Genomic DNA, 24,496 nt, shown 5'->3' on the forward strand with positions numbered 1-24,496 from the left:
AAGCAACTTACAAAAGAGAAACAAAATGCAATTCATCACAGAACCAACAATATTCATAATATACAAACCCAGGTTTATTAGACTGTGTGACAGCTCACATTTGATAGTTTTTCATTTAGCCATTATGTTTCTTCATTAGGGTTTTATGTTACATCTTAAAGGATTAGTTGACTTCAGAATTAAAATTTTCTGATAATTCCAGGATTTTTCTCCATATAGTGGACTTCAACAGTTACCAACGGGTTGAAGGTCCAAATGTCAGTTTCAGTGCAGCTTCAAAGAGCTCTACATGATCCCAGACGAGGAATAAGAGTCTTATTTAGCAAAACGATCAGCCATTTTCTAAAAAAATATATATATATATATACTTTTTAACCACAAATGCTTGTCTTGCACTTGCACTACTGAGATGCGCCATGCTTTACATAATCATGTTGGAAAGGTCACGTGTGATGTAGGCAGAAGTACCGCGGTAGGGCAAAAAACTCTGTCTCATTTTCTCCTCCAATTTCGAAATCATCCGACATCGTTGTTTTACCTTTTTTTTTTTTATCCAAAAACTGAAAAATGCTGCCTTCGAAGGACACATTCCAAGTTAGGAAGGCATCATGACACAAGATATTGTTAGCTTCACTTCCTGTCTCCTGAGATGCCTTCATCTGGTCATTTTTGAAGTCAGCATAGATGTATCCTTCGATGCCTTTGATATCCCACAATCCTGTGTTTTCTGTTCTGTGACATTTGAGCTAAAAAATAAAGATGGCATTTGAAAGTTGCGGTTGGCCAAGTCAAGTCACCTTTATTTATATAGCGCTTTTTACAATGCAGATTGTGTCAAAGCAGCTTTACATTGATAAAGCTGGTGGTGGTCAGTTTGTATGTAAATGTATGTTTTTGACCAATATTTTCCACTTTTGATGTAAAAGTGGAAAATAGCTTGCTCTTTTTTGCTTTATATCGTGAAACTGTTAAGCTGACTCAGAAGTCTGTCCGAAATCAGTTTCGTGAGGTGCTTTCTTGCGCAAACACTGCCTGCAAAGTCACTGCCTGATGGGGCAGCGAGGCAATAAGTCAGCTGTCTAAATTTTCGGATGTAGCCATAGTCTTTGCACGTTCACTTTGTAAACACTGGTTCGGTACTTCCGCCTACATCAGGCGTGACCTTTCCAACATGATTACGTAATGCGTAACGTACATAATGGCACATTGCAGAGCAGTGCAAGACGAGCATTTGTGGTTAAAAAGTTTATCATTTTTATTTTTTTTAGAAAATGAGTGATCGTTTCTTTAGATAAGACCCTTATAACCCATGTAGAGCTCTTTGAAGCTGCACTGAAACTGACATTTGGACCTTCAACCCGTTGGTAACTGTTGAAGTCCACTATATGGAGAAAAATCCTGGAATGTTTTCCTCAAAAACCTTAATTTCTTTTCAACTGAAGAAAGACAGACAAACATCTTGGATGACATGGGGGTGAGTAAATTATCAGGAAATTTGAAATCTGAAGTGAACTAATCCTTCAAAGGTGCCCTAGATTATGTTTTTAAAAGATGTAATATAAGTCTAAGGTGTCCCCTGAATGTGTCTGTGAAGTTTCAGCTCAAAATACCCCATAGATTTTTTTTTATTAATTTTTTTTAACTGCCTATTTTGGGGCATAATTATAAACGCGCCGATTTTATGCTGCGGCCCCTTTAAATCTCGCTTGCCTTTAAAGCTCGCGCTTGCCTTGAACAGTGCCTTAACAAAGTTTACACAGCTAATATAACCCTCAAAATGGATCTTTACAAAGTGTCCGTCATGCATGCGACATGCATGCGTCAGATTATGTGAGTATAGTATACTGTTATATTGTTTACTTCTGATTTTGAATGAGTTTGAGGCTATGCTCCGTGGCTAACGGCTAATGCTACACTGTTGGAGAGATTTATAAAGAATGAAGATGTGTTTATGAATTATACAGACTGCAAGTGTTTAAAAATGAAAATAGCGATGGCTCTCTTGTCTCCGTGAATACAGCTAAGAAACGATGGTAACTTTAACCACATTTAACAGTACATTAGCAACATGCTAACGAAACATTTAGAAAGACAATTTACAAATATCACTAAAAATATCATGATATCATGGATCATGTCAGTTATTATCGCTCCATCTGCCATTTTTCGCTATTGTTCTTGCTTGCTTACCTAGTCTGATGATTTGGTTGTGCACATCCAGACGTTAATACTGGCTGCCCTTGTCTAATGCCTTTCATAATGTTGGAAACATGGGCTGGCATATGCAAATATTGGGGGCGTACATATTAATGATCCCGACTGTTACGTAACAGTCTGTGTTATGTTGAGATTCGCCTGTTCTTCAGAGGTCTTTTAAACAAATGAGATTTATATAAGAAGGAGGAAACAATGGAGTTTGAGACTCACTGTATGTCATTTCCATGTACTGAACTCTTGTTATTCAACTATGCCAAGATAAATTCAATTTTTCATTCGAGGGCACCTTTAAGATGTTCAATGAATGTTTATTGCATTATTTTAGTGTAATGTGTGTTACCATGATGGAGTTTTGTTATGTGTGTTTATAACACCATACACCTTCCACATATCAGTATTTACTTCAGCTTGTGGAAAAGCTACTTGTGATGAACTTTGAACTATTTTAGTACTTTGGTATATTAACATTATTAGTGTATGAAATATCTTTTTTTTTTCAGCAGATTTAAGTTCCATCTATAAAACTCACGATGTTGCTACTGTACCATACTATACAGGAGATTTCTGGTAACCACAGCAGCTAGTTTTTTTTTTTTTACCATAAATTTCAGGGATTTTTAAAGTGCAGCAAAGGGTGATAAATGTTACTTGTATAAACTAAAATGAATAGAAGTAAATCTTAAAGATTGTTAACTGTTGCAATGGAGCTAAAAATACATTCAGTATGACTGAATGTTTCTGGATTTTGCATGAGGACACTGGAAAATACCTCTCTGATAATGTTTTACTGCACTAGCTGATAAGAATTCAAGTGTGTACCATTCAACTTCAGCAGGACTGGTCCGGTACACACTTCTCTGTGCTGATGAACGTACCTGAGCTGTACGTCATTACGCTCCCAGCTGTCCTTCAGCCACGGGCACTGCCCGTCTGTGAGAGGCACACGCTGGCACTCATTCAGCCAGATGATCATCACCTGCTCGCAGGATTCATTAAAGACCTGGACTGGATCTCAAATAGACTAGAAAGCCAAACCCTCTCTAGTATTCCAGCACTCGCCGCACTGCAGCCTGTCGACCTGCCAAGTACTAGTGTTGCACTGTGATACGGATACGGTACTACTGTGTTACGTCAAAATACCAGCACTGCAACAGTTTATTCTTTTTAGAACGTAGTAATGCAAATCCCACTGTATGTACAGCAGTTCATTCAAAAACATAACAAAAATATTATTTATATATAAATGCATATATACACGTGTATTTATACTAAAGTGACAGTGTTTAATATCTGTCTTTTAACCAGTCACTATATATATATATAGTACAGTCACTTATATAATGATATTTTCAATCTATGGCAGTACTGGGATGAAGGAGCTCCAGTGTTAGAAGATCTCCTCAGCATCGGGGATGATTGTGATCATATGTGGCATTTCTGTGTCAGTGTGCACATGCTTAAGGCACATGTCGTGACGGTTACATGTGTTTCCCTGTTACAGATCAGTGGGTAAAATGTAACTAGTTAGCACTAGTGCATGCAGAATTTAAACGCCCATCATTGATTAAGTTGTGTATTTTTGCTCTAACCTATCTATGTTAGTACTCTCAGCTCACATGACATATCCTTTCTGCAGATTTTCCCACAAAATCAAGTTTGTAGAATCGCCTGGCCCTTCAAGTTAGTCATGTGTTGTCTAGGGTCATGTTTTCCTGTTCAACCCTGAGTTAAACTCACTGTATTTTGTTCTGATGTTTCTGACAAACACTCTGTATCTCATACTATGAACACACGTAAAAATACGTGCACATGCATTTTGCTTATTGATAAATGCAATGTACTATATGATAATGCAATAGAGGAATTGCAATTTGTTGGTCCTGCAATGCCAAATGTCTAATGCTCACTTAAATTAAAATAATATAAGCATGCACTGCTATTAAACATGCATTTTAAAAATGTTTAAAATTAAGTGATAATAAAGTATAGTATTTAAAACTTTTTAAATGTACGTAATCAGTGACAGAAAGTGTGTTTTAACATAATTCTGTAATTTCAGCTAAGCAGAATCATGAATATTTCTATTATTTCTATCTATCTTTTTATTCAGGACCAAATTCATTTAATTGTATTTTTGTGAACCTTATTTTGTTTATCATTTGTCTCAGACGTAATAATTAAAATGAGCTTCTTATTTTGGCTTTGTTTAAAGTATTTTGAGATTATCATATTGTGAGGTCAGTATCACGTATCAAACCAAATCATATCGTTACACCCCTATTCGTTTTGAGTGCATGTTTTTGCAGTATATATTATTTGCAGAACATGGATCTTAAGAGTTTGAATTGAATTTGATTCATTGAAACTGATTCAGATGGGTGAGGCGGTTCTGGTCAGAGCTCTACTGGTTCTGTCAGCTCTGATTAGCGGCTGGACGTTACACTAGTTAGTGGCCCATATTCAGTCTCTGGATGTCTGTCATGCACTCTAATGAGGGGCTGGAGGCACAATGGCTCTGCTTATAAAAAAAGATTAGCAGTGGCACAGAAAGTGCAAACTAATATTCAAACCGTATGTGTTCTTTTGCCACAAAGACTTTCTGTCTGCATTCGTAAGTGATTCTGGGCAAAGATTGATGTAATGTAGGTGTATTGTGTTTTGCTTGATTGGGTTGTGATGTTACCTTAATTATGACTTCTGTTGTTGTTGAAGTTCTTTACCGTTTACACCAAGATATTATCATTTTATTAGTATTTTATTTACATTTTAAATTGTATTATTTGTGGTTGATGCATAATGTGTTTGTGTTTATCAACACAAAGATTTTATGTTACTATTTACTTGAAAAAGTGTTAAACACATACGCATACATATACAGATGCATATACATTATACCACTTGTGTTTGCAGAATTTAAATGGCCATTATATATACTGCTCAAAAAAAAATTAAAGGAACACTTTTTAATCAGAGAATAGAATCAAGTCAGTTAAACTCCTGGGATATTGATCTGGTCAGTTAAGTAGCAGAGGGGGTTGTTAATCAGTTTCAGCTGCTTTGGTGTTAATGAAATTAACAACAGGTGCACTAGATGGTCAACAATAAGACGACCCCCAAAACAGGAATGGTTTTAAAGGTGGAGGCCACTGACATTTTTTTTCCTACTTATCTTTTCTAATGGTTTTTCACTAGTTTTGCATTTGGCACGGGTCAGTGTCACTACTGGACTGGACTACTGTGTCTCCCAGCACAGTCTCAAGAGCATGGAGGAGATTCCAGGAGACAGGCAGTTACTCTAGGAGAGCTGGACAGGGCTGTTGAAGGTCCTTAAACCATCAGCAGGACCGGTCTCTGCTCCTTTGTGCAAGGAGGAACAGGATGAGCACTGTCAGAGCACTACAAAATGACCTGCAGCAGACCACTGATGTGAATGTCTCTGACCAAACAATCGGAAACAGACTTCATGAGGGTGGCCTGAGGGCCCTACATCCTCTAGTGGGCCCTGTGCTCACTGCCCGGCACCGTGGAGCTCGATTGGCATTCGCCATTGAATGGGCAGGTCCGCCACTGGTGCCCTGTGCTTTTCAGATGAGAGCAGGTTCACCCTGAGCACATGTGACAGACGTGAAAGGGTCTGGAGAAGCCGTGGAGATTGTTATGCTGCCTGTAACATCGTTCAGCATGACCGGTTTGGTGGTGGGACAGAGATGGTCTGGGGGGGCATATCCATGAAGGGACGCACAGACCTCTACAGGCTAGACAATGGCACCCTGACTGCCATTAGGTATTGGGATGAATTCCTTGGTGAAATTGCTGGTGCAGTGTGTCCTGGGTTCCTCCTGGTGTACAACAATGCCCAGCCTCATGTGGCGAGAGCATGCAGGCAGTTCCTGGAGGATGAAGGAATTGATACCATTGAATGGCCCCCAACGTCACCGGACCAAAATCCAATAGAACACCTCTGGGACATTGTTTCAGTCCATCCAACGGCGCCAGGTTGCTCCTCAGACTATCCAGGAGCTCAGGGATGCCCTGGTCCAGATCTGGGAGGAAATACCCCAGGACACCAGCCGTCGTCTCATTAGGAGCATGCCCCGACATTGTCAGGCATGCATACAAGCACGTGAGGGCCATACAAACTACTGAGTACCATTCGGAGTTGCTGCAATTAAATTTCAGCAAAATGGACAAGCCTGCTGCATCATTTTTTCACTTTAATTTTTGGGGAGTCTTTGAATTCAGTCCTCTGTAGGTTGATCATTTTCATTTCCATCAAACGATGTGGCATAGTAGATATCCAGCATGATATTTTTCCCCATTGAGATCTGATGTGTTTTCAAAGTGTTCCTTTAATTCTTTTGAGCAGTTATATATATATGTAGTGGTGTAACCTATGCAGCGCAATTGAAAACCAAAGTGACACATTTCAGAGGAAAAAAAAAAGATTTTAAAAAAGAAGACTAAAATAGCTCAACTGCATAGATGTGCACAACCTTTTATAATTGGGTTTGTGGCTGTAATCATCAAGCTCTTGTGAAATAGTACACCTGTCTTCACCTGAAGTGACTCTAATTAACTCTAAATAAATCTCAGCTGTTCTTGTAAGATTTCTGACATCATCTTTGCTGAGCCAACGGCCACAGAGCTTACGAAGCATCAACGGGATCTCACTGATAAAAGGCAAGGCTCAGGTGAGGGCTACAAAATTATATTTTCAAGGCATTAGATATACCATGGAAAACAGTGAAAGCAAGATGCAGTGGTTTGCATACTATTGTTTCAGCATCGTAACATTGGGAGCTGGATTTATGGGAAGTGGGACAGTATGCTATTCATGATGCCAGTATGAAGCAGAGCTGCACAATTCTGGATAAATTGAGAATCACGATTTTTTTGTTTAAAATAGAGATCGCGATTCTCCCACGATTTTGAATAGACAACTAAACAAAATAACGTAATTTACTACAGGTTTTGACAAAATGTAAAAAAAACCATTTATTGAATTATTTAAAAAAAAAAAACAGTTTGAATGAATGATTTAATGACTTACTCAAAGACTTCACTTGCTTTATTACTGGATGAATCAGCGTTTTTAAACGAATCTCTTGAATGAATGATTCAATGACAAATACATTCTTTAACAGTCACTTGTCACCACCTAGTGGTGTAACAATGTAATTGATGATCTTTATTTGAAGTGTCAAGTTACTTTCAAAACGTGATTTACTCTATTTTCATCGCTACCATGACATCAGTGTTTATATCCAAACTATGATCTTTTATCTAAAGATAGAACGATATATCGATTTACCGATATTTTCCCTGATATTTAAGCATTTTACCAAAATCTGATATCGGTTTTGTTATAACAGATTTACGATAAACGCCGCCATCTTGTGGGTGTGTTGAGAATTGCGCGCAGGATCGCCATTACAGAGCATCTGAGGGGAGACGAGACAACGGCGTGCACATGTAAAGTATACTTACCTGCTTTGCTGTAATTAGTAAACTTTATTTAACATAACAGCCATTAATGCACAAATTAGATGTGTTACATAAATGCCTGAAATGTAGCTAGTTTATGCAGCTTGTCTCTAAGAAATAGAGACAAGCTCACAGAGCCACGTAAGATAATCTGTCATGTCCTGTTCCAATAAAGATGCGACTTTGCATGAATTAAATAATACAGCCATGAATGAGCACATGTTGGAAATAAAAGCGCTGAATTTAATTCTCTCTCTGTCGTCTATGCTCATCATGAGTCTCGTGAAGTCGACTGCATTTTGCTGTTCACTCAGCGGGTTGATGCTCAGGAAATGCTCCACGGCCACCGCATTTAACTTTTAACAAGATTCACTTGTTTAAAACACCGTAATTATATAAATATTTACTATATAGCCATTAATTCGCTAATAAACATCCAAGTAAACACTGCTCTATGGAAAATAATTATTTATTATCTGCGCAAGCGATCGCAGTTTGAGTATAGTTCTGTGTAAATGCATAGATAAACAGCGCTTTTTTCAGCAGAGATTTCATAATCTAGAACGACAAAAACATTATTAATAATTCTGATATAACATACCAGTTAAGAAATGCAATAAAATACAATGTTTTGTTTGTTATATTCCAATATTCCAGAGAATATTATTCAGTTATTTAACATTATCCAGCGAATTATTCTTCACTCTTTAGCCTATTAAACAGCTTATAAATCTACTAAAACTGTAGTTTAAAATGAAGTATTACATTTCTACAAAGCTCCATATTTTGTCCATTTGAAAACATTTCATTTAGTTTGCTTATTGTTAGCATTAGTGTTGCTGCTGATGCTTTTTATAAATAAAATTATTTTGTAATATGAAGATTAAAATTAACATGAAAGACTACTAATTTTCAACAAAAACAGTTTAGTAACAGTGCACTTTTTTATTTTTTGCACTTTCTAACCCCTCTATTTATTGGTGTATAAATAAGATTTTTGTTTTCTATGCAAGGAGGGAGTGATTGTTATAAATAAAATGGTTTGTTCAGTTCAGTGGTGTTGTAATCGTGTCAAAAACAGAAGTATAACAGTAAATAAATATCGGTTCTGCATATCGGTTATCAGGCACATAAATACACAAATTATCGGTATCGGTTCTAAAAAACCAATATCGGTCAATCACTACTTTTATCCCAGTACTTCTGTGTTAATATGAATATTTGTAACAATCTTTTAATGATCAAGTTAAGACGCCCAGAGACTTTACATCACGAACACAAAGAACAAGTTGGAGTGCTTATTAATTACAATGTTTTTCTTAGGTTTTTATATAGGTGCATGTAGATATGGGCCTTGAAAAGTGTAGTTTAGTTACCGACTTGTTCGCAATCAAAACCAGAATCTTAAAATTCCTTCCAATTCCTATCTAACTCAATCACTTCTGCACTCAAACTCTCACAAAGACAGAATAATGAATCGGCTTTAGACTCACAGCAGATGCTGAACCTGCAGGAAAAGCTGCACAGAATCACTGCAGGAATTCAACAATTTGGAATGTTCCGAAAAAAGTCTCTTGCTACAATGTTTCCAGTCACAATTGGCAGAACTTTTGACACTATGGAAACAGACCCAAATAAAAAAAAAGGGAAAAAAAAGAAGATACATGTTGTAACATCACATTTATGTTCTCCAGCACTGACTAAGATTGCAGAGATGAATTACTGGTTGTTTACTGAGCGACTTCATGCAAACCAAAGTCATGCTGGTATGGAAACCATTAGGAAACCATACATTTCACACTCCATTTTTAATCATCAAAGCATAATAGTACAAAGTCCAGCATGGGGAGGACATGACAAGCCACATCAGGAAGGAAGCAACTTGCCCTTCCCATAGAGCAATCAGTCTCACATCTAAAACAAAAGCTAAGTGTCCCACCCAACACTCAAAACTCATGTCTAATCCACAGCAGTCTATAACTATCTATCTATCTATCTATCTATCTATCTATCTATATCAACCAAGGGGACCAAACACAAGCGATAATGCAAATATACAATGCAATCCAAGAAGAAAGCCGCTGGAGGAATCAATGTCATGTTCTCCAAATCCTCATATTAATTGATTTAGGGATAGAGTCAGATGGGACAGTGGAAGAAATGTCGCACCAGATGTTTTAATAACCCCCCCAAAAACATGAAACCTAATGAGGGCGTCTCTGGTATTGGAACATCATCGTTCTAGACTGTTGTTGGTCGCTGGCAGCAGCTGTCACTGAGCAACAGATCAACAGATCAACATTAAAAAAACATCAGAATCACTTGCCTAGTGAGTCAAAGTTCCTAAATAGATGATTAAGCTCTAACATAAGCAATACTGTGAATGTAACAAAACCTAGGGAGATGCTTTCTGCCTACTCTCTACATAAGCAACTACCTTCTAAGACAACAAGCTAACTGAAATGGAACCTTATCGGAACACTCAATAATTTTTTTAAAAAAAAAGAGGCGATCCAGTATGCACATTAGGGCTGGGTATTGACACAAATTTCACAATTCGATTCGATTTCTATTCACAAGCTTGCAATTCGAAAAAAAAGTACAACATTATAGCCCAATTTATTAGCATATTGAAGGTTAAAATTAACTGATTTGTATACAAACACTTAAATTATACACAAGGAGGTTTTTTATAATATTCCAGTTACAATACTATCTTTAGTAGCATAAACAAAAAAAATTAAGTTGATAAATCACAAAAATTAAGTTGCTCCAACTAATTACAGACAATTTCAATGTCAAACAGCATTAAACCCTTACAGGACTTTCCCTTTACTTAAAAAACATAAAATAACACTTAATTTCAACATTTACTTCTTATCCAGTCCTAGACAAAGCATGCTGGGAACTCAAAATCCACTGCTCGATTTTCAAAGTTAAAGAAAATTTCATTAATTTATTTAAAAAGAAAAATCATAGGGTGTACGACGTCCTGCGTCATACGTCAGGTCAGAGGTCACCCTTCCACTGGAAATCAACTCTCTCGTGAACGTGTGTACGGCTGTTGCCAGAAGCCAGTGATTATAGTTTATGATGTTTTAAATATGGATATTTTTCTTACAAAAAACCATCGCTTTGCTTCAGAAGGCATTTATTAACCTACTGTACTTCAAAAACTTGGCCACTATTCTACAAAGCTGGGAAGAGCCAGGATATTATTTAATATAACTCTGATTGTGTTCATCAGAAAGAAGAAAGTCATATACACCTAGGATGGCTTGAGGGTGAGTAAATCATGGGGTAACTTTCATTTTTGGGTGAACTATCCCTTTAACATTTTTAATGAAATCAATAAATTAGAATATTTAGCCATGCATTTAAGTATGCTGTGGTAACAGATGCTCTGAATTTCTTTTTAGAGTGTAAATGGGCTCTAACTGGTGAAGTGCATGGAAAACAAATTGCTGATAAGCTAAACAAGGGAATTCTCTTAACAAATAAAGCCCTAGAATTTGACTAAAAGAAGGTGTTTCCTTAAAATGTTGGCTACACAGTGCGAAAAAACCCTAACCCCAAGAAAGAAGAATAGCAAACCTAAAAAGATAAAAGCAGCAACATCAACATTGTAGAGTTCAGCAGGAACTCGTCAAGTTCATAAAGATGTTAAATGTGGTGCAGTTTCCTCCCAAAAGCATTCAACACTGACATATTTACTGCAGTGACCCATCCCTCCTGACCCGTCCTCTCTGACAGACACCCCATTGACAAATAAAGACTCGTGCTGGGAAAATCTGCCGGAAGCATTAGACATGCTGATGTCTGTCAGCATCAGGCTGTAATCTGACAGATGTGTCTTGAGTGTTTTTGCACTGAAATCATCACACTGACCTCACTCTGTTCAACAATAATCACCAAGTGTTTACACTGAAACTGAAGCTTACCAAGCTAAAAACTACTGAGAATTCAAGTTATGCTTTAATTAAGGCAAAACAAGCAACTAGAAATTATTCTAGAAATTATTGTTTTCTTATTTAAAAATCTTTGGCACAAAAAAAATTGTCATTAAAATGTTTTTCTAGAAATTAATGTTTTCTTAAAACAACCTTTACACAAATATCTTTTTTTTTATGTCATTTATATTTTTAATATTATATATAACATTCTTATAAAAAATCATATTTATGTCATATAATATTTAATAATGTTTTTCTGGAAATTATTTTTTAATAAAAAAATCTTTGGAGCAAAATAGTTGTCATTTAATAATGCTTTTTCTAGAAATTAATGTTTTTTTTTAAAACAATCTTGGCACAAATATCAAATATTTTATGTCATTAATATTTTTCTAGAATTTTTTGTTTTCTCATTAAATAAATCTGGCAATAATTTTGTCATTATATAATTTTTTCTAGAAATTAATGTTTTTTAATAAAATATATTTGGCACAAAAACATGTCATAAATAATGTTTTTCTAGAAATTAATGTTTTTTAATTTAAAAAATCTGGTGCAAAATGGTTGTCATTTAATAATGTTTTTTTTCTAGAAATTAATGGGTTTTTTTTTAAATATCTTTGGCACAAAAAAATGTTATAATGGGGTTTTTTTTAGAAATTAATGTTTTCTTAATAAAAAAAGAAATCTTTCTTGGCAGAAAGATTTTGTCAATAATGTTTTTCTAGAAATTAATGTTGTTTTAAAACAATCTTGGCACAAATATCAAATATTTTGTCATTAATAATATTTTTCTAGAAATTTATGTTTTTTAATTAAAAAAATCTGGAGCAAAATGGTTGTCATTTTAATGTTTTCTTTTAGAAATTAATGTTTTTAATAAAATATATTTGGCACAAATAAATTTCATAAATAATGTACATTCTAGAAATTAATGTTTTCTTAATAAAAAAAATCCTTGGCACAAAATATTATGTCATTAATATTGTTTTTTTTTTTTCATTAAAATCTTTGGCACAAAATTAGGGGGAATTAAACAAACATAAATCAGCACTAAATGCGACCGACAAAACAGAAATAGAAATGGATTTACTAAAATGAACATTATCAACATATGAGAAGAGAGAACAGTGGCATGAGAGAAAGTGCATTTGATTAAAGCTGTGATGTGAAATACAAGCCTGGTTTCACAGACAGGGCTTAGATTAAGCCAGGATAGGCTTTAGTTCAATTAGGACATTTAAGTAGCTTTTATAAACGTGCCTTAGAAAAAACATTACTGGTGTGCATCTTGAGACAAAACAATGACACTGACATATTTTAAGATATGTCAGTACAAGTTACTTTTATTTAAAACAGCTCAAACATGCATTTTAGGGCAATATCTCAAAAAGCACTTCATTAACTGTCCTCAATGGCAAAAACTGCCTGCTGCTGGAATAGTTTCAGTTTTAAAGCAGCTGAGATTCTGTCATGATACTAAAACATGTGTTTTACTTTCTAACACTACATACAACAGTCATCTAAATGGCCTGGCATCTGTGCCACCGTTTTGTGTGATGCCAACTTATCTGCATGGAATTACCCACAATTCTCCATCACACTGCCCTTTACAGACAGTTAATCAGTTTAAGCACCCAGCAGTGAAAGTGGAGCGTTTCTGTAATGGTAGACTAGAGGAGTGGGAAAGTGCAGTCTAATAAATCAGCTGTGAAACACTAAAGAGGGACATTACTGTCGCTTTCCGTCACTACTATCTGTGCTGTGGTGCAGAGGAGAGATTTACAAACATCCCTAAACCACTTCTAGGTCAAGATGTGTATCTATGTTTTCTATAAACAGAGCCGCACCTCAAGCACAAAGGACAGGAATCCTCGAGGGAATGCAATTGTTTTATCGCTGCAATGCAATTTTCCTCCAAAGGAGCAGACGGATAAACTCAGAAAACAGTCGGCCGGGATAAATTTAGAGAAACATCAGCCACATTCCCACTGCAGATATATACATACACTATACTGTTCAAAAGTTTGACTTTTGGTCACTACAAATCTTTTTTTTTTTTTTTATGTTTTTCTTTTATTCAGCAAGAATGTATTAAATTGATCAGAAGAGACAGTAAAGACATTTATAATGTTACATTATGTTCGGAGCGTGTATCAAACTGCCAAAGTCACGTGATTTCAGTAAACGAGGCTTTGTAACGTCATAAGTGTTTCGAAATTTCAATGGTTCACCACTGGGGGGCGTGACTTTGGCAGTTTGATACACGCTCCAAACCACTGATTCAGAACAAAAGATTTGTAAAGCTTCGAAGCTTCATGAAGCAGTGTTTTGAAATCGCCCATCACTAGATATTGCTGAATAAAGTTGTTTTTTTTGGTGCACAAAAAGTATTCTCGACGCTTCATAACATTAAGGTTGAACCACTGTAGTCACATGAACTGTTTTAAATATGTCTTTAGTAGCTTTCTGGTCAACTGAATGTGTTAATTATCTTGCTGTCAATAGAGGCCTCACTGAGCCATTGGATTTTATCAAAAATATCTTAATTTGTGATCTGAAGATGAATGAAGGTCTTACAGGTGTGGAACGACATGATTAATGACAGAAATTTCATTTTTGGGTAAACTAACCCTTTAAGGCTTGTCATTAAACGCCACTGTTATGATTGGTTAACGTCACTGCATAGGAAAAGTATTAACGCCCACTCGCTATTGCGCGAGAGTTAGTGTTTTGAAAACATTATCCATATAAAAACATCATTTCAGACAAAGCATTATGATCTCATTTACTTATGGTTTGTGATGCAGCTGCTGTCAGACCCAATACAGCTGACTGCTTCATCTGCTCTCCATTACAACACGAAATGCTCCGAACAAACATAAAATCCTCCAACATGATCCAGGACACCATTAAAATAAATCATCCAAAGCGAACGTTCTTTCACTCTTTTATTTGTCCTGTTGTCGTCAGAAGCTGAACATGCATCTACTGTATCCAATGTAGACAGTGATTATAATGGCTTCTATTTGCTTTTGACGTGACGCGAACATCCAGTGTAGGCAAATGTCAGCCATTAAGCAACTGAACGGCAGTGGGCGGGGCCTTTGGTGTGAAGATGTATAACTATTCGTCGATGTCCTGATCTGGAGGCAGTCATATGCAAATATATTTGCCCATGTGACGTCACAGATCACACAATATCAAAACAAGCCATTTTTGAAGCTTGATTAATTAAACGTTTTGTTTATAATGAGGACGACGTTTTAAGCTCTAAAACTTATTGTTTTAATGGTGCAAAGACATCTTATATGTCAAAAGATCAAGGCAAGTTTGATTTCTCATGTCATGATAAGTTTTGTATCTTATTTTATTTCATTTAACATCTATTTTAAGTAAAGCAAATGTAGTTTTTAATGGTTTTAGTTAATGAGATCCCTTGTTCACACAGAGTTCAGTCATTTAAAGAAGTGACAAATGTGTTCAACAACTGAATTCACTCGCAAAAAATTCAGCTAGTGACAACCAATTTTTGTTTCTTCATTAAATGACATGGTTAAACTGCATAAAGTGGAAATAAAACATGCTGCCTCTGCTGGAAGCAGTAAAATGTTACAAAAATGGTTGATGATATGTAATGGTTGCAAATAATACTTTGGTCAAAAACAGCTAAGATCAAACTACAGAAGAGGATTAGGGCCAAGCAATAATAAAAAAATAAAACCATCTCGAGATTAAAGTTGCTAAATTTCAAGAAAAAACTCGTTAAATTTCGAGAAAAAAATTGTTACATTTAGAGAAAAAAGTCGAGATAAAATGTTGAGAATGAACTCGTTAAATTACGAGAAAAAAACTCGTTAAATTTCAAGAAATAAGTCATTAAATTACGAGAACAAATTCATTAAATTATGAGAAAAAGTTCGTTAAATTTCGAGAAAAAAGTCGAGATAACATGTTGAGAATAAACTCGTTAAATTTCAAGAAAAAAGTCATTAAATTACGAGAACAAATTCGTTAAATAAAGAAAAATTTCGTTAAATTTCGAGAAAAAAGTCGAGATCACATGTTGAGAATAAACTCGTTAAATTTCAAGAAAAAAGTCATTAAATTACGAGAACAAATTCGTTAAATAAAGAAAAATTTCGTTAAATTTCGAGAAAAAAGTCGAGATCACATGTTGAGAATAAACTCGTTAAATTTCAAGAAAAAAGTCATTAAATTACGAGAACAAATTCGTTAAATAAAGAAAAATTTCGTTAAATTTCGAGAAAAAAGTCGAGATCACATGTTGAGAATAAACTCGTTAAATTTCAAAAAAAAAAAATCATTAAATTACGAGAACAAATTCGTTAAATTGAGAAAAATTTCGTTAAATTTTGAGAAAAAAGTCGAGATAACATGTTGAGAATAAACTCGTTAAATTATGAGAAAAAAAATCGTTAAATTTCGAGAAAAAGGGAGAGATAAAATGTTGAGAATAAAGTCATTAAATTACAAGAAAAAAGTTGTTAAATTACAAGAACAAATTCGTTAAATTATGAGAAAAAACGTGTTAAATTTCAAGAAAAAAGTCGAGATAACATGTTGAGAATAAAGTCATTAAATTACGAGTAAAAAACACGTTAAATTTCGGGAAAAAAGTCGAGATAAAATGTTGAGAATAAAGTCATTAAATTACGAGAAAAAAGTTGTTAAATTATGAGAACAAATTCGTTAAATTACGAATTTGTTCTCATAATTTAACGACTTTTTTCTCGTAATTTAATGACTTTATTCTCATAATTTAATTAGTTTATTCTCAACATTTTTTTCTCGAAATTTAACGAGTTTTTTTCTCGTAATTTAACAAGTTTATTCTCAACATTTTATCTCGACTTTTTTCTCGAAATTTAACGAGTTTTTTCTCGAAATTTAACAACTTTAATCTCGAGATGGTTTTATTTTTTTATTATTGTTTGGCCCTAATCCTCTTCCATATCAAACAGACTGATGGCCTCAATGTTTCTTGTTTACAGCTGCTAGACGGTCAACTATCACAATTTCAGGAGTGACTCCTGTTTTACATATTCACATGAAACAAGACTTTAATAGATTCACTCCCACATTTAAATGTGCTTGTCATTCCTAAACCTCTGCAGTGTGTACGTGGCCGATGTCGCTGAATGGAAAGGCTGATTATTCACACACAATACACTGTGAAAACATGCAGAGACAAAAGATGCATTCCAGAGGTTGACCGCTGAAGCCTGCATTGTCATTTCAGGAGACACAGTTTGGAAAGGACAGACACAGATGAGTTTAAATGATAGACACACTTGTTTATTCGCTCTGTTTATTCGACACCTTTGCATCATGAGTCTCTATTATGAAGCAAAGGGAAACAGAGGCTTCAGAAATTACCAGGCAGGAATTCAGGTTAAACCAGCAGCTTATTGTGTTTAATAAAACAGCCATAACAGCAATATAATAAAAGCCATCATTCAAACAATTCTTCCACCCAGTGTTATTTTACTGTTATTTATATACCATTATATTAATATTTTGAATTAGCTTTTATTGTTTTATTTTCCATTGTATTTTAGTTTATTTTAGTTGAATTTTTAGTCATTTTATGTAGCGCTTTTGTTATTTTTATTTTTTTATCTTAGTTTTAACTTATTTTTATTTCAGTTTTCGTTTAGTTTCACTTAGTAATTGTAGTGCTTCAACTCAACTTTTTCATCTAATATTGTTTTATTTTATTTTAGCTTTATTTCAATTAACAACATGTTTTAGTTGACAATAATAACCCTGCTTCTGCCTAACTGAACATTAATATTTTCATAATATTTTCAAATATTTTTATAACTTATATGTTATATAATATACAACATGAATAAATGCTAATTAAACTATTCATATTATTATGCTCCACAAACCGTATATGTTAAAATTACACATCATTGATAGATGCAAACATGCTTTACCCATTTTTCCCATCATCCTCTGCAGTGCTCAGATACCATCAGAACGTTTTAGGCAAAAGAAATGACTTTACATGTAATTGGTTGCAAGAGAGAAGATGCCAATTACAAGTTTACAAGTTTAAGGAGGAATTATCAGATGAATACACTCTCACACTTATCAGCTCATCAACCTCATATTAAACTAAGAAGAGGCGGGAAACAGGAAGTAGAGGTGGAAACCCGAGAGGGAAAACTGAACTGCTTCCTCTATCCTGTGATCATCAGAAGCCTATGGCAGCCAAACCCAATGTACCAAAACTGAATTATATTTCAATGGTTTCATGCTCTTAGAAGCCAATAACTCACCACACGAAACACACTGTGGTCAAAACAGACCATGTTTATCCTCACTGCAAGTCAAATCACATTTATTCCTATAGTGCTTCATTCAATACAGATTGTTTCAATGCAGATTCACAGAAATAAACAGGAAAATAACATCAATACATCAACAGCTGTACAGACAATAGTGTCATTATTCAGCTCAATTCTATTTAATGTTAATTTCAGTTCAGTTCAATAACAGTATAAATGTTGCAAAGTTTTAATGTTGTTATTATTCAGATCAATTCAGTTAAATTTTGTTCTCATTCGATAGTTTCAGTGCCGGTAAATCGATAATATTACTGATAATATTATTCAGCTCAAAATACCCCAAAGATCATTTATTAAAGCTTGTCAAATTTGCCCCTATTTGGGTGTGAGAAAAAACATACCGTTTATGTGTGTGTCCCTTTAAATGCAAATGAACTGCTGCTCCCGGCCCCTTTCCAGAAGAGGGCGGAGCTTTAACAGCTCACACTTCAGTTGCTCAGCAACAACAAAGCTGGAGAATCTCATGCAGCCAAAATGAGGATTGTCAGTAACGGTGTTCAACCTTACATTGTTCAAACCGGAGTCGACACTGATGGAGAGACTCAGGAAGAAGTTACAACTTTTAGAATGAAACTGAACGTTTCTGAACGGTTAGTGGATAAATTTATGTAGTTGCTGTGGAGTTGATTCAACTCATCCACTAGCAAATCCAGCGTTGGATTGACCCTCGTTTAGGTCAATTCGTTAGTTGTATTAATGCAGGTGTACCACTGCATTACTCAAAGGCCTTATACACCAAAGTCATACTATTTTACAAATAAATAAATTGAAATTTAAAGATGAAATGTGATTTCTGCACCAAACGAAAATGCAATCTGTTTGTGTAAAAATATCATCTTATCAAGCAATGAAATCTTCCTACTACAGCTCTCATGTAAACAAGAGTTAGAGGAAAGATGTCCTCTAAAAGAGCACTTTGGTATTCCGAGGTTTTTCAACAAAACACCCTCAGGTGCTGTTCCTTTTCTCTGTCATCATCTCTCCGTTCACAGATTCATATTTCAAACTTCAAGAAGCTTAAAGAATGGAAACTTGACTCCAAAAGATGCCCTAAAGTCACGTCTCAGTCCAATTATGAAATGAGCTCAATGCAAATGTACCGTGAGAGCTTAAGAAGACATAAGACTATTAATCCTGGTGAGACTCATTTGAACTAAAAAGAAGTTTACTGCAAATCTTGCTTGTTTTAAAAAGAAAAAGAAGTCTAAAAAGTGATTTTATACCCAACAAAAAGGCTTGTATTTTAAGCATTCAATGCACTGAAGAGACATCGTCTTTAAACAAAGACAAAACTGCTCTAAACTAGAAGGTTTTACTGCAAATTCAAAATTCAGCCCACACAACACTTCACTTAACAACTCACAAGGTCTAATCGGCTTTCCATGACTCTGCCCTGTAGGTTTTTTGGGTGCAGCTGACATATAAACCATAAAATCTGACATACATCAACCCTGAACAGGTGCCCTTACAGCCGCAGGGGAAAGTCTGGGTTTTTTTAAACTGACGTAATCACAGTCTGGGAGGTATAACGTTCCTGCAGCATTTCAGAAAAGCTTTGTTACTGCACTACAGTAAGAAATTTACAGTAAGTACAGTACAGAGACCTATGGAAGCTTTTTCCATCACGGAATAAAAATATAAAATAGGTAACTGCAACAATTTATCTCACAATCCTGCTTTATTTTTTTTATTTAAAATTCTGAGGAAAAAAGTCAGAATTGCGAGATGTAAACTCATAATTCTGAGGAAAAAAATCAGAACTGAGAGATGTAAACTCGGAATTCTGAGGAAAAATTTAGAATTGCGAGATGTAAACTCAGAATTCCGAGGAAAATAGTCAGAACTGCGAGATGTAAACTCAGAATTCTGAGGAAAAAAGTCAGAACTGAGAGATGTAAACTCAGAATTCTGAGGAAAAAAGTCAGAACTGCGAGATGTAAACTCAGAATTGCGAGATGTAAACTCAGAATTCTGAGGAAAAAAGTCAGAATTGCGAGATGTAAACTCAGAATTCTGTGGAAAAAAGTCAGAACTGGGAGATGTAAACTCAGAATTCCGAGGAAAAAAGTCAGAATTGCGAGATGCAAATTCAGAATTCCGAGGAAAAAGTCAGAACTGCCAGATGTAAACTCATAATTCTGAGGAAAAAAGTCAGAATTGCGAGATGTAAACTCATAATTCTGAGGAAAAAAATCAGAACTGAGAGATGTAAACTCGGAATTCTGAGGAAAAAAGTTAGAATTGCGAGATGTAAACTCAGAATTCCGAGGAAAATAGTCAGAACTGCGAGATGTAAACTCAGAATTCTGAGGAAAAAAAGTCAGAATTGCGAGATGTAAACTCAGAATTCTGAGGAAAAAAGTCAGAATTGCGAGATGTAAACTCAGAATTCTGAGGAAAAAAGTCAGAACTGAGAGATGTAAACTCAGAATTCTGAGGAAAAAAGTCAGAATTGCGAGATGTAAACTCATAATTCTGAGGAAAAAAGTCAGAACTGCGAGATGTAAACTCAGAATTCCAAGGAAAAAAGTCAGAATTGCGAGATGTAAACTCAGAATTCTGAGGAAAAAAGTCAGAATTGCGAGATGTAAACTCAGAATTCTGTGGAAAAAAGTCAGAACTGGGAGATGTAAACTCAGAATTCCGAGGAAAAAAGTCAGAATTGCGAGATGCAAACTCGGAATTCTGAGGAAAAAAGTTAGAATTGCGAGATGTAAACTCAGAATTCTGAGGAAAAAAAGTCAGAATTGCGAGATGTAAAGTCAGAATTCAGAGGAAATAAGTCAGAATTGCGAGATGTAAACTCAGAATTCTGAGGAAAAAAGTCAGAACTGAGAGATGTAAACTCATAATTCTGAGGAAAAAAGTCAGAACTGCGAGATGTAAACTCAGAATTCCAAGGAAAAAAGTCAGAATTGCGAGATGTAAACTCAGAATTCTGAGGAAAAAAGTCAGAATTGCGAGATGTAAACTCAGAATTCTGTGGAAAAAAGTCAGAACTGGGAGATGTAAACTCAGAATTCCGAGGAAAAAAGTCAGAATTGCGAGATGCAAACTCGGAATTCTGAGGAAAAAAGTTAGAATTGCGAGATGTAAACTCAGAATTCTGAGGAAAAAAAGTCAGAATTGCGAGATGTAAAGTCAGAATTCAGAGGAAATAAGTCAGAATTGCGAGATGTAAACTCAGAATTCTGAGTTTCAAAAAGTCAGAATTGCGAGATGTAAACTCAGAATCTCAGGAAAAATGTCAGAATTGCTCAGAATTCTGAGAAAAAAATGTGAACTTTGACATTCAACTTGCAAAACTCAAAATGTTAATGCCAGAAATTTGCATAATTGCTTTGAAACATGCCGTTCCAGGTAACTGAATATCAGATAGCACTAAATATGTGCTAAATATGAGCAGTGCACCTCATGCTTGACTACAAATTGCAAATCTGCTGATTAATGGACTGGGCCAGCTCAAACATGGATATTTAATTACCCATATTTGAGTTAATCGCTGCATGAATAAGGCCAAGAATACTTGGACTAACACTTTCATTGCATGGAAAAGTGCAATATTTCCATAGAAGACTTTTTCCAAACCTGTGCTTCCTCAAACTGTTAAATTGAACGTAATGATCCTCAGCATTTCCTCTGGCTATTATTTCCAGCTTGACAGTCGAGTAAGCTTCATTAAGGCCCTGATTGTTTTCCATTTCACATCCCGAGTGTAAGACGAGATGATGCTTACCTGTTCTTTCTCTAGCAGAAGCTGCGCACCCGCCTGACCGTGTAACCGTTGATGCATGCTGGACTGCCTGTTCACACAGTTCTGGCTACATTAAACCATCTGCTATTGTTCTAGCAGATTCTCTAACCTTGAGGCAACGTGAACTGAGAGGACCTGATTGAACCCAGTTTAGAAATCACAAGATCCAATAGCTTGTGATCCACAGATAGGTTGCCCTTGAAATAATGCGACAGCCAACAGCTTACTGTAGGAACTGAGAAACACTCAACCTGACTAAATGAGCAATGTACTGCAATAAAATAAGTGCTTCATTATAGTTTACACAACTTGTGTGACTAAAATTAGGCTATAAGATGCAATAACCACACTCAGATGGAATGTGGACTTTTTAAATATTTTTCTATGCTGTTTATGAGAAAAACACTTCAAAAATAGTAAAATATGTTTTCTGAAGCTGAAAGTTCATATTGCTATAGCTGAATGCATCAAATCAGCTAAAATATTTGTGACCCTGGACCACAAAACCAGTCATAAGTCACACGGGTATATTTGTAGCAATAGCCAACAATACGTTGTATGGGTCAAAATTATCGATTTTTCTTTTATGCCAAAAATCATTAGGATATTAAGTAAAGATCATGTTCCATGAAGATATTTTATAAATTTCCTACCATAAATATATCAAAAATGTATTTTTGTTAGTGGATATGCATTGCTAAGAACTTCATTTGGACAATATTAAAGGCGATTTTCTCAATATTTAGATTTTTTTGCACCCTCAGATTCCAGATTTTCAAATAGTTGTATCTCGGCCAAATATTATCCTGTTCTAACAAACCATACATCAATGAAAAGCTTATTTATTCAACTTTCATATGATGTATAAATCTCAATTTCATAAAATTGACCCTTATGACTGGTTTTGTGGTCCAGGGTCACATTTCATAAACAATCTAGGGGCTGGGAATAGAATTTAATAAATGTATAGGCGTTTCCGTTCTGTCACAAGTCGTAGGTGTTAAAAGGAAACGAACTACCACACCAGTGAAACATTTCAAACATATTTCACTAATCATCTTACAATCCTGAAGATCATATTCTCATTCACCACTTGAATTGTTTATATCATTTAGAATGAAACCAAAAGAATCAGAACAAAGAAAATGATTGTGAAGGCTACTTTAAAGTTGTGCTAAGCCTATGTTCTAATGAAAAAAAAAAGAGAAAGAGAAAATGGGACATGCTCAAGGCCAGGATGACTGGATATATACATCTGCAGACTTATATACTGTTTGGATTCATTTTAGTTTTTCTAAGGATATAAGGCCAAACCTGAATCCTTGAATCTGTCGTGGGAAAACAGACACACTCTCTTCAGCACCTGCATTATTCTGCTATTACAAATCTTCAATTACAAATATGAAACACAACATTTGTCCCTGATATCCTTTTAATTAGTGACAGACCATAACAATCAAAATAGGCCAAAATTGCACCAGCCGATAATTGCTGATTGACTGATTTACCAACTTACAGAAGTGCTGCTCTCCCTTCTAAAAGCTCTAAACTTTACCAGCGGCCTAGTCTTTGCCGGTCATTTTTTTCATCCAAAGGCCTTAATAATAATAAAAAACAAAGATATGACATCCAAAGTACGTAAGGTAGTACAACTAGATCTCTTCTATTGAATCCAAAAGGTTTGAATTATATTTTCCTGCATATAAAGGTATTTTAAAGATTTTAAAGTGTCAAAAGGTCATTCGGTTTAACCGTCCAAAGGCCAATACAGCCATTTAATTTGTGAGCAAATATCTTAAAATGTAATATAAATGTATATATTTTTTATTCTGGCATGATTTTTTGTCATCATATATCAACATAGTGCAAAATGGTATTAAAATTATGTGTAGAAGTTGTTGCTTTGTTATGAGAAAGAATGTCTGGAAAAATGAATTTCATTGATGTCATTCGGCGTAACCAATATAAAGGAACCATTTTGGTTCAAGTCATGCGGTCAATATCATGTGATAGGATATGACATCATTCAGACACCTGCAAAGGACCACATGGTCCTGAAGCAAAGTAACTAACTCTCTTAACTATTTGAAAAATTCATGTTTTCACTTGCATGTCCCAAAACATCAGGTCATTCGGTACAACCGCATCAGGTCATTCAGTACAATATAAAATATTTGATTGTCCTTTTTCTAGCTATCTAGCAATTGTTTAAAAATATCATCATTCGGTATTACCAAAAGCATAATTCGGTAAAACCGAAATTTTGGTTAAAGCGGAACTCCGTAAGATTTGCGAAGCTCCCCCTACAGGTTCCTTCAGTGAATAACACTGTCGTAAATACTCCAAGCGCAGCTCTGGACTACAACGACTACAACGCTCACCAGCGCAGTAGTTTTGCAAATACAATACAAGAAATCTCGATGGAGGTGGGTAATTTTAGAAATTGTCTTATAAAGTGAGGTCGCTATGTGTATATTGAATTAACGTAAAGCATTTTGTCACTCTCGCGTGAACGTGAACATGAGGCGAGATTGTGTCGAGTCGGCGCAGCTAGATTTGCAAGTGCTGTTTTATGGTGTAGACGTGCCAGAGGGGGTTAGTGCACGCCTCAAACACACCACTACAAGTCAATTAAACATCATAAGGACTTAGAAAACTATTTATGAAGGTAAAAAAGTTACTTAGTTCTGCTTTAAACCAAATTACTT

At 35.2% G+C, this 24,496-nt stretch overlaps 1 protein-coding gene across 4 annotated transcripts in view; it reads right to left on the reverse strand.

Annotated features, from left to right (window-relative positions):
• The window catches only part of kif13a (kinesin family member 13A), a 92,333-nt gene that overhangs the window by 66,333 nt on the left and 1,504 nt on the right, over positions 1-24,496 (reverse strand). The gene's annotated exons all lie outside the window — the stretch shown is intronic.

Source organism: Megalobrama amblycephala, linkage group LG13 (genome assembly GCF_018812025.1).
Source record: "Megalobrama amblycephala isolate DHTTF-2021 linkage group LG13, ASM1881202v1, whole genome shotgun sequence".
Lineage (NCBI taxonomy): Eukaryota > Metazoa > Chordata > Actinopteri > Cypriniformes > Xenocyprididae > Megalobrama > Megalobrama amblycephala.